This window comes from Mus musculus, chromosome 1, assembly GCF_000001635.26.
Source record: "Mus musculus strain C57BL/6J chromosome 1, GRCm38.p6 C57BL/6J".
Lineage (NCBI taxonomy): Eukaryota > Metazoa > Chordata > Mammalia > Rodentia > Muridae > Mus > Mus musculus.
In genome coordinates, this window is record NC_000067.6 from 164,466,244 (window position 1) to 164,477,263 (window position 11,020).

The 11,020-nt window shown below is 45.2% G+C and overlaps 1 long non-coding RNA gene across 1 annotated transcript; it reads left to right on the plus strand.

The window, feature by feature from the left end:
• Nucleotides 1–7,249: 7,249 nt before the first annotated feature.
• On the plus strand, nt 7,250–7,877 carry Gm39691. The gene is made up of 2 exons (XR_865695.2): nt 7,250–7,314; nt 7,448–7,877. It is a non-coding gene; the product is annotated as a predicted gene, 39691 (long non-coding RNA).
• The last annotated feature ends 3,143 nt before the right edge of the window (nt 7,878–11,020 follow it).

An 11,020-nucleotide genomic window follows, 5' to 3' on the forward strand; every position in this document is an offset into this window, starting at 1 on the left:
ACAATGTTTCATACCTATCCTGCTATGGCTCATTCCCCTAGTAACCTCATAGAGATGCCAGCACATTTTCCAGAAATGTATTTGGAAAATATGACAGTTTCTTTGTCCAGTGTGACACTACCCACGAGGTCCTGCTGCCCACCTCCATCAATCAATAATCAGACACGCATGCATGCGTGCACACACGCACGCAGGCATACACGCGCGTGCGCGCACACACACACACACACACACACACACACACAATACATATGGATCACCACCATCACCAGGTTTGTAAGAAGGTGACTAATTTTCAGGTGAGGGATGGAAGAAGGCCAGATGAGGAACATGACTGGAGAGAAGCCATTCCGCTGTTCTCAGAAGCCTCAGACACAGTTTTTGCTCGTTTTCCGTCTTGGGATTCATCTCAGGTTGACTAGAGAAACTGCTGTATATGAAGACAGAAGTGCTGTTGGGAGAGGAAAGAAGGGAGAAAAGGAAGGAGGGATGGTGCGGAGACGAGGAAGGGAGGGCCTTGTGGTTTTATCGATTAGGGTGTATTTAGCTGTGAATAACAGAAATCCAAAACAGCAGTGCCTTCCGTGACTTCAGATTTTATTTTCCTTCTGCAAGTTCAGAGATTGATGGCCCAAGACAATGGCTTTATCTACTAAGTTCTCAGGGATTGCTGCCCCTCCCTGTTTTCCTACCGTCCCTCCTACGTGGCTCTTACTTTAGTAGCCCAAGATGGTATTAGGCCACCAGTCATTATATTCTGATTGGAGGGAAGGACGAAGACAGAAGAAATGGAAGTCAACCACCCTTTACAGAAATGTCTGTCCTAGAAACTCTCTCTTTCTATCTCTCCGGTCAGAACTTGACCACAGGGCAACACTTAGGAAATTAAGAAGCTAAGAAATATGGCCCTTATTCTGGGTACCATGTTCAGCTAAGAACAAAGGATCCCATTTCTGCCTGGCCAGGAGGAGACAACAAGACTTGATAAACCCCGATGGGCTCCTTAACTCTGTAGTGTTACCCAGACTTTTAAAAAACACAAGCCCAGGAGGGCAAGCATTGTCTAATACTTTATTCTTCCAAAAAAAAAAAAAAAAAAAAAGAAAGAAAGAAAAGAAAAGAAAAGAAAAAAAAGGAAAAAATCTTTTTTTGTTGTTGTAAGATAATCCCATTATGTATGCTATTAGAAGGGCCCAGGCAGATAGGGTCAGCGGGGTGGTCCTTGAAGCTGTCTAGCAGGATCCTTAAGAGAGACCAGAAAGCAGATGCATATGTGATGCACAGGGCACCATCACTGACTTGGCCAGTTGGCACGCCCAGCCCTGTGGTGTCCTTTCCTTGCTTCCCTTTGCAGCAGGAACCCCAGTGCCTGCCAGCCTCTTTGGGGGCTTCAGGGATTTAGACAGCTGTTGCTCATCCTTACCACCGGAAGCGGAAGCAGTGACGCAGGATCTACTCCGATCTGGCGTGCAGCAGAAATGTCCACTGTGTAACTGACAGAGGGTCGTAAGCAACATGCATTTAGCCGTGAATTAATAGCTGCTTTCAGCAAATCGATATTTCTTCAGTTCTTCTAGCCTTCTAAAAGGGTGAGGGCATTGAGAGAAAGAACTCTTGAAGGCGGCATAAGAGTTGACCAATGCTGGCCATGGATGACTGAAGACAGTCATTCCCGCCAGCTTCTCAGGTGTTCTAAACTCCCCTTGGTCCTCCACATTTGGAATATTCACCTTTTTTTTTCTAGGTTGGTTAACACCTACAGAGCCTTGGGTACAGACAATTTGGCTTCTGGGGCTGGGGGTAGGGAGAATGTCTGAGTCAGAGGTTTTCCCCGGGCTCTGGGTAATTCTTTGTGAACTTGTCACAGTTGTCTCTCTACACTCACTTGTATGATCATTTGCTTAAACTGTAAATTCTTAAGAACGGGTTTCGCCCTATTCATTCCGGTACCCGGTGGGAACACATAGTGTGCCCACAGTTAACTGGGCTGAATGAATGAGGCTGCTTCCCTTGAATGTCTCCACCCCTCAGGTAGCTGCAAGGTTTCTTGGTGTAAATGATGAGCAGTCTGCCTCCCATTGGCCCGTCTGACCTCCTTAACGGGAAGCTCCTTGACCTTTATCCCACTTTTACAAATAGATGTTCGCAGTTTAGAAATCAACACGTGAACAAGCTTATTAGGTAACTGGATTTATTTATTTATTTATTTAAAATAATTTTGTGGTGGTGCTAGGGACAGAACACACAGGACCGCATCTGTGCTAGGCAAGTACTGCCGAACCCTATGCCCAGTATAGGACACTATTAACTGCTAAATTGGAGAAGCCCTACTGTAGGGTAAGAGAGAAGGTGGGGGAGACGGTACAGCTAGGAGACTACTTAACACCATAGGAATGAGCCAGGATTAAGGCTGTTGCATTCAAGAGCTACCTCTGCGTAAACGGAGGGAATGGATGGTAGTATACTGCTTTGCACTCTGAGACTTGAAAACAGCAGGGAAAGTCTGAAGGCCACTGTTAAATGAGGTCGGGGAGTCGGCAGTATAAGGATAAATTGCATTCCCTGCAGATTCACTTAACACTGCTGCACAGAGGGGTTTAAAGAGGTGGACTTGGAGCCAAGCAGTGGTAGAGTATGCCTTTAATCCTAGCACTTGGGAGGCAGAGGCAGTTGGATCTTGAGGCCAGCCTCGTCTACAGAGTGAGTTCCAGGCCAGCCAGGGCTACTCAGAGAAACCCTATCTTGAAGAAGGAGGAGGGGGGAGGGGGAGGAGGAAGAGGAGGGGGGAGGAGGAGGAGGAGGAGGAGGAGAAGGAGGAGAAGGAGGAGAAGGAGGAGGAGGAGAAGAAGAAGAAGAAGAAGAAGAAGAAGAAGAAGAAGAAGAAGAAGAAGAAGAAGAAGAAGAAGAAGAAGAAGAAGAAGAAGAAGAAGAAGAAGAAGAAGAAGAAGCAGCAGCAGCAGCAGCAGCAGAAGCAGCAGCAGCAGCATTAGTAATGGTGGTGGTGGTGGACATGGTTGTGGTTGTTATCAGCAGCTTGTTATGTTATCTTCCCTAGGCTGGTGAGTATTCTTAACTTGTGGCCCTGTGACTCAGGAACAGAGTCCTCTCTGGAGCCCTGAGTCTGATTTCAGGGATCCAGACTTACTAAGGTATACATAAGGTTACCTATGAAGGATATTTAAAGCAGGCCACTGGGAAAGGTTAATCTTTGTTTTCTCAAAAACAAAAACAAGACGTTGGCCATATATATGGTCTCATGTGCCGCTTAACAAAAAAGGACAGAGAAGTTCACAGCAAGTCATATGGAGCGTGTGTGTGGTTTTCACTGCCTACCCCTCTGCCCGCCTGTTTTCCCCTTCAATTCCAAAGATCTCTTCCTCTTCCTAGATTCCTTGTCTCTCCCTGCTTCCTTGGAGGCTAGTTCTTATCTTTTCAAGATCCAAGGTTCTTTACCTTCCAGAGATTCCTCCCTCAACTCCCCACCCACCTTCTCTCAGTGTCCTGGGACCCTGTACCTTAGAAACAAACAAAACAAAACAAAACAAAACAAAAACCAAAGAACAAAACCCAAAAACTTCTCAATGGACTAGCGACCTAGCCCAGTCTATCCACATGATAGAAGGACTCTAGCCAATTGCCTCCATATGTCCACATGTAGCCCTTGACATATACACGACAGACAACAGACAGACAGACAGACAGACACACGTACAAATAAATACATACATACATACATACATACAAAGTAAATGCAAAAAGCAAAATTAAGGGGTCTGCATGGTGGCTTAGTGTGTAAAGACACTTGCTGCCAAGCCCGAAGACCCAAGTTCAATCCCTGGGACTTACTTACATGGTTGAGGGAGAAAACTAACACCCACAAGTTGTTCTCTGATTCCCAAATGCTCACCCATACATATTTAAAAGTTAAATACTGAATAAATGTTTTTTTTTTAAAAAAAACTCATGATTTTGGATAATCACTGTCATTTCTCTTCATGTTTTAATGTATGTTTGTATGTATGCATGTCTTTATTTGTTTGTTTATTTATTTATTGTGGGTGTGTTTCCTGCACAAAGTGTATGTTGGGGTCAGGTGAGTGTGCCCGTGCACACATGAGGTGGCCATCTTATTCACTTGAGACAGGTCTCTCACTGCACCTAGAACAGGCTGATAGTTAGCAAGCCCTGCCATCCTCTAGCCTGGCCCTCCAAGGTGTTGGGCTGATAGGCTTGGGCGTGAGAGCCTACAGCCCAGCTTGGCTCCTCCTCCTTGTGCAGCAACTGCTCTTTCCAGTAATCCATCTCCCCACCCCCATCGCTGTCATCTCTCTTTTAAAAATCAATCACTGTATAATTAGCTCACTATATACTCCACTCTTATTATTTAATAACTCTTCTAAAGCCAAACATAACACTGCCATAAATTGATATATTCGCTGTGGTCATGAATAAAGATAAAAATTTAAACCATGAAACAGGAGAATAATCCCTTGCTAGTTAGCTATGGGGATAAGTGGGTCAGCAATATTCTTCCATAATCTCTGCTTCTGTGCCTGCTTCCAGGTTCCTGCCTCTGCTTCCCCAATGATGGCCTGTAACATGTAAGTAAAAGTATTACCCCACTACACCTCCTGTTGCTTTGGGTCAGTGTCTCATCCCAGCAACAGAGAAGCAAACCAGAACAAAGCCCAAAGAGGCTCAAATGCAGGACCCAGAGGATACCCAGGAAGCAGCAGCAGCAGAGGCTAAATACTGAACACACTGGGGTCAAGGACTGTCCCACTCGCCTGGGAATGTCCCAGTGTCAAACGCAGTGCCTGGAACTCAGGAACTCTAGGCAACATTTATCAAAAGGGAAGAAAGGATTGTCACTCTGAGCCAGGGGCCCATTGAGTCAATGCCAAGCTGCCGATCAAAGGAACCCTCTAAACATAAAAGCTCTGAATAGCTAATTGCCTGGCCAGGTGTTCAGTGAACGGGTGTGGGCAAGAACTAACCTTTGTCTTCTTGCAGTTCAGGATCCACCCATCTCAGCTCTTGGGACCTTCCAACGAAAGGTCCCTTAGAGATCTCTCCAGGTATAGCTACGGAAAAGAAATTCTTAACAAATAGAATGCAGGATACTTCAATGAAAAGTCCCTTTTCTAGACTTAACCATAAATATTTCTCTGCGACGCTTGGGAAAGCATGTGGGCTTTGGGGATACAGGCATCGAGTGCGGTAAAAGTCACTGGACTACTTGAATCTCCATGGTCTCATCTTGGAGATAGGACAGTTACATTGTTCTTGTGAGAACCTGAGCTCTTTGATATAAAAGGACTTAGCCGAAGTTTGGAAGGATACTTCCCACTCACATTTAAGATCTTTAAAGTCCAGCATTTCTGTCTGTTTTGTACCTCCTGGTTCTCAATGCCTGATTCCAAATCAGCACTGAGGAGATTTGTTAAATAAATTATGTATTTGTTTGCTCGCACTGCGACAGGGTGGAGTTGCATCCCAGTATTTTGAATATACCAAAATACTCTAACATCAAGTATTCATTAACATCTGGCATTCAGGCTTCCGTTAATGTTCAACTGACTATCACGTGCAATATAGACTTCAAGCAGGCACAGACAGTGCACAGTATGTGTCAAAAGATCTCAGACTCTGGTCCCCACACTGCCAGCAACAGCAGCAATGGAAGCACCTAGAAGTTTATTAGAATTAATTCTTGGGTCCCAGAAGGGTAGCAACCCATTTTAACAAGTCCTTTAGTTAAAGGTATTATACACTAAGAACCCCCGGTGCAAGCAAAAGTCTTCTATGCTGTAATTGCAATGTGACATCTTGCACTTACAATGTGTAGCACATTGGAAATTTTAGAATAGGACAGAGCTCATGACCTCTGCATTAGCTTCTGCAGCTACCTCCCTCACCACAAGATCTGCAGATGTCCCTAGAAGTATGTCTAAGCCTATGATCAGGGTGCCTCAGACTGCAGAGTGGACTGACTGGACATTGGCTCAATGGCAGCTTCCTCCATGAACTGGCCCATCATTCTTGTGTAGTTAAAACTAAGTTGAGGTCCCAGGGACCTGAATATACAATGACTCCAAGAAAAGAGCAATCATCTCCTTGCATATCAGCCTAGAAGTGAGGTCCCTCGTCCTTCCAAGTGCCGCCTTCACATCCCCCTGTGGTGGTGGCCTCCTCAGCGCGGCAGACAGAGTCATTAGCACACCTGCATTCCATCTTACTAAGCACAGACTGAATTCTCTTGTTTCTTTTCATCTAGTATTAAAGAGAAGTTGTGGGAAGACAATGAATTCTCCTGGTGTCACATTGTAAGGCTTCTCAGAACGAAGTCCTGTCATGATTAATGACTGAATGAATCTGTTCCCGGTAGTCCCCATTCCCGTCAAGGCTCGGTCCACAAATAAAGAATATAACTGAAAGCCAGACAATGGTGTCCAACACCTTAATCCCAGCACTTGGGAAGCAGAGGCAGGTAGATCTCTGAGTTTGAGGCCAGCCTGGTCTACAGAGTGAGTCCTAGGACAGCCAGGGCTACAGAGAGAAACCCTGTCTCAAAAAACCAAAAGTTATAAAATTTTTAAAAATAAGAAAAAAAAAACCATATATAATTAAAACAAGGCCACATGAACTTTTGTTTTTGGCTGAGATACAATGATGAGTGGCCCTAACATAAGCTACTTTACTGATATACTGAAATTAACTTTTGAGCCCAAGCTTTAAAAAACTAGACAAACAGATTCTGACGCCCACCTCTTAGTTATTAGTGGCCTGGGCAATTACTTAGGCTTTGTTTTTCTCTGTTAATTGCTCTCCACTTAATTTGAAGATAGAAAGCACCTAGCAGTGCCTCATATGTAACAGCCATTCATCTGGTGATAGCCCCTCCCCTACCGTTCCACTCTTCCTTTTTCACTGAATATTATAAAATTATAATTTCATCTGTTTCACCCTATTATTTCACTGAAACGTATTAAGTATAGTGTGGCTTTTCTTAGGGCGACATAAAGAAACATCTATTCACCACAGTTAGGGTACCAGCAGTCCAGACCAAAAAAAAAAGATTATTCCACCCAAGTTCAGCTTGGTGGACCAGTAGTTTCTTGGCATTGCTTACAAGAGTATGGCCAACTCAAAGGCCACTGCCAAAAGCCACCAAAAAACACCCTACACTAGTATGGCCGTGGGTCACAAAAGCTCATTGCCATGGCAACAATTTCACATCATCAACCTTCTACCTCTTCTGTAGCAACTCCCCCAGCATGCAGCTGAGGGCCAATGGCAAGCAGCGAGTAAAAGGTAGGTGGTATCTGAGCAGTGTCTGAGGGGTACCTCCCCCTTCTCCATAGGAATGTCAACAGCCACATTTCCATCGCCACACGCTTAGCCTGCACCATTGTTCTGCTTACCTTGCTAATGTGTCTGTGGCCAGATACTCCACAGGTCACCCACAACTCTTCTCCATGAAGGCCTCTGGTCACACCATGTCTGGAGGAACGAGCTCTAGTACAGCAAGTATACGAAGAGCAAAGAGCGGCTCACGGAAGAGTAAGTGCGCACTCCTTCCACGGTATTAGCTTGCCCCTTTGTGTGAAGAAAGCTACCTGTGCTGAATAATGCATTCACTAGAGCTTAGTCCACAGGCCTGGGAGATGTTTCCATCCCAGCAGAATAAGATGGTGGGATTCCCTTTCCTCACGAAGAGGGATGACAGGATGTGAAGGAAGAAAAACGGCTCAAGGACCACAGCCAGCCAAGCAAACCCTACTACGTGGTGCAAAATGGAAATGTGAGGCACTTGTTATATATAATTTTAAAGCCCAAGAGGATGATAACCTAGCATTAAACAGAACCTGGAGGTGTTCTGTGTGCTGTGAATGTGTAACGCCACAGGTTACACCCTTGGGAAGCCAGCCCTGAGCTGGGGCCAGGGTGAAACTGGTATTTTAAATCATTCTGTATGAGGCTTTTGGCTTTCCCAGGACAGCTAGCTCATGATACTAGAAGTGTGTGTGTGTGTGTGTGTGTGTGTGTGTGTGTGTGTGTGTGTGTGTTCCTGTTTTTGATAGCGGGGTGGGGAGTCAGATAAGCCTCAAGAAGAGATGATGTACTCCAGGCCTTTTAGTCCCACATAACACTTGGATGCATTTGTCGTACTCAGCTCCACTTTCAGCTATGTAACGGGAAAGGATGGCCACTTATTCGTTCCAATATTTACTTTGTTGGCAAACCTCTGCAAAACATCGGCTACATGGCAGGCACTGTGCTAGGCCCAGTAAGACAGTGGTGTTGGCAAGTGGCATAGTTCTGCTTTCCAGGGTCCAATCCCAGGCATAAAGATGCAGGCTTGTAATCCTCTTCACTGCCAAGGTTCTATAACCTTAGTGCTGAAGTCAAGGAGTCGGGTTGAGACAGCTTTAGGAAATGCTAATAGAATATTATGTCTGAAGCTCATTGGAATTGCTCTCTGTCAAGCCTGGTTTCTAACTCAGGTCCTAGGGTGGGTCCACTGCAAATTAAGCCAGTCATAAATTGCATCCTTCCACCAGCCCTAGATTATTACTTAGCAAACAGATAGATAATATCTCTTTTTAAAAGTGGTGTGAAGAAGAATTGATGAGGAAACAAGGTCAATCTGGGGTGCCCACCTCTACCTGGACACACAGCTCTACAGAAGCACTGATGATCAACAGCCGGCAGGCAAGAAGGTCACAATTATGCTGAGCACACGTCGGAATGCAGCACAGTTCGCTCTGTGTGTTTCCATGGTGACAGTGATAACAGCTTATATTTATAGAGCTTCTATCTCCAAGGAGCTCAAAGCACTTTACAGACTTACTGTTTCTCTGATTTAGGGAGAAAGAAGAAGAGGAAGAAGGAGAAGAAGAGAAGGAAGAAGAGGAGGAGGAGGAGGAGGAGGAGAAGACAGAAGGGATAGAGAGAGAGAAAGAGGGAGGGTGAGAGAGAGATGTGGACAAAGGATAGACAGCGGATGTGGTGTACTCTTATCCACATTTCACAGATGGCACAGACTTGGGAAGTCATTGACCAAGCATGTGATGGTAAACCAGTGACAGATGGCAGATTGGATGGGCATGATAGTTCATAGAACTCCTAAAACACTTGCTCCCTTGGGCAGATGTCAGGGCTGAGCTACTATCTCCCAATAGTCTAGATCCGTTCGGTGTCATGTGGGTGATGAGATAGCTACCTCTGCAAACATCAAAGGCATTTTCTCTTAACTATTGATGGAATGTACATGGATATTTGTTTTATAGAGATTTGGTGATAAGGTCTGAAGTCCTAACAGCAAGACAGCCAGCAGGCAAGCCCAGGGATGTAGGCCTAGGTGTCTTTATAACTTCTCATGGAAAGTTTTTCACACATGTTCACACACTGCTGCAAGTGGCTTTGTTTGAGTGCCTTTAACACCTTCGAAAGGAGTGCTTCTTGGGTCTCCCTTCCTCTGGCTTGTTCCTGACCCTTGAGACATGTGAGGGGGCTCAGAGTTATTTAAAGGCTGCAGTTGATGGAATTAAACATGAGCCTTACAAATCTCATGTCTACTCTTCTGTGTATACAGATGTTAACTGAGAAAAGCCCACCTCCTCTGGTGGAGATCTCATCCTTGTGGGTGGGTTAACAACTCCAGTTTCCTAACTGGAGGCTGCTCCTGCAGACTCTCAACTGCTCCACACTTCTTGCCCTCCTAGACTTTCTACTTACCTGCTCCACCATCTAGTCTTTGGAATATAGAAGCTATTTTCTCTTTAAAAGAAGAATCCATCTCCACAGAGCATTCAGTTAACCCAGCCAGCAGTCCCCATGGCAACGCTGAGAGACATGATCCTTTCTGCTGTAGATCCTCTGTGGTCCCTTGCCATGAACAACTCACACTGTTTCAGAAGCCGGCGACCTCAGGGTTTGCTAAAGATGAGCTGTTGTCCAGTTGCCCTGTGTCCATTTAGGCTTCAGGCACACTGAACTAAAGCCTTGGTTATTTGAGTAGTTAAATTCCAGGAAACGTCTGTTCTCTGAAGACATATGATTCCTCCTACATATGAAAATAACCGAGCCAAAGGACATGTTGAAAAGGGAATGCTTTGCAGAGGGTCTTCTGGCCCTCCAACACACCACACTGGACCCACTTCACCAGTTCCCAGAAACTCAACCATCCAGAGAGAGTAGGTTTCCCCTTCACTGTCCAAGTGGACTATAGTCACACTAAAGATCTTTCTGCTCCTCTAAGGGGCTAAGCTCCCTCTTAGCTTCTGGCCTTGGACTCTGAGGAGAAAGAAAGATTGCTGTTCGTCTTCACAGTTTTCATTCAGTATTCCCTAACTTCTGTTGAGTGGCCAAATTCTCTGTGGCTCTTCCCCAACTCACAGTCATAGCCTGTTCTTGCTTTACCTATCCCTAACCCTTAAGCACTCTCTTGGCCATGCCCAACCCCTATCCTCCTGCGTGTTCATCTTTCTTCAACACAACATTGGGCACACTCAGTGGCATTTCCTTATGTGAAAAGAAGTTTCTAGATATAATTGGAGATGCTTCTTGAATATAGAGAAAAAAAAACAATCCAGAAGCTTACCTTTAGATTAAAAATTAATACTCTAGACTTGGAAAGATGGTTCAGTGGGTAGCGCTTGTCATGCAAGTGTGAAGAGCAGAGTTCATACCCCTAGTACTACCATAAATGCTGGGTGGGCACAGCAGCCGTGTGTAATTCTAGAGATGGGAGATGCCCACAGCAAGTTATCTAGCTGGACTGCCCATACCAGCAAACTCTGGGTTCAACTGTGAGAGCTCACCTCAAAAAATCAAGTGGGGAATGAGTGAGGAGATTCTTCATGTCAACCTCAGTTCTCCACACGCGTGTGCACTCTCCCATGTGAACATGTGTACACATACACACAGTGCACACATACACATGAAGAAAATTAAGTCTGGCCTTGTGTGGCACATACCTATAATCCCAGCACTCAAAGACACAAGACTTCCAAGT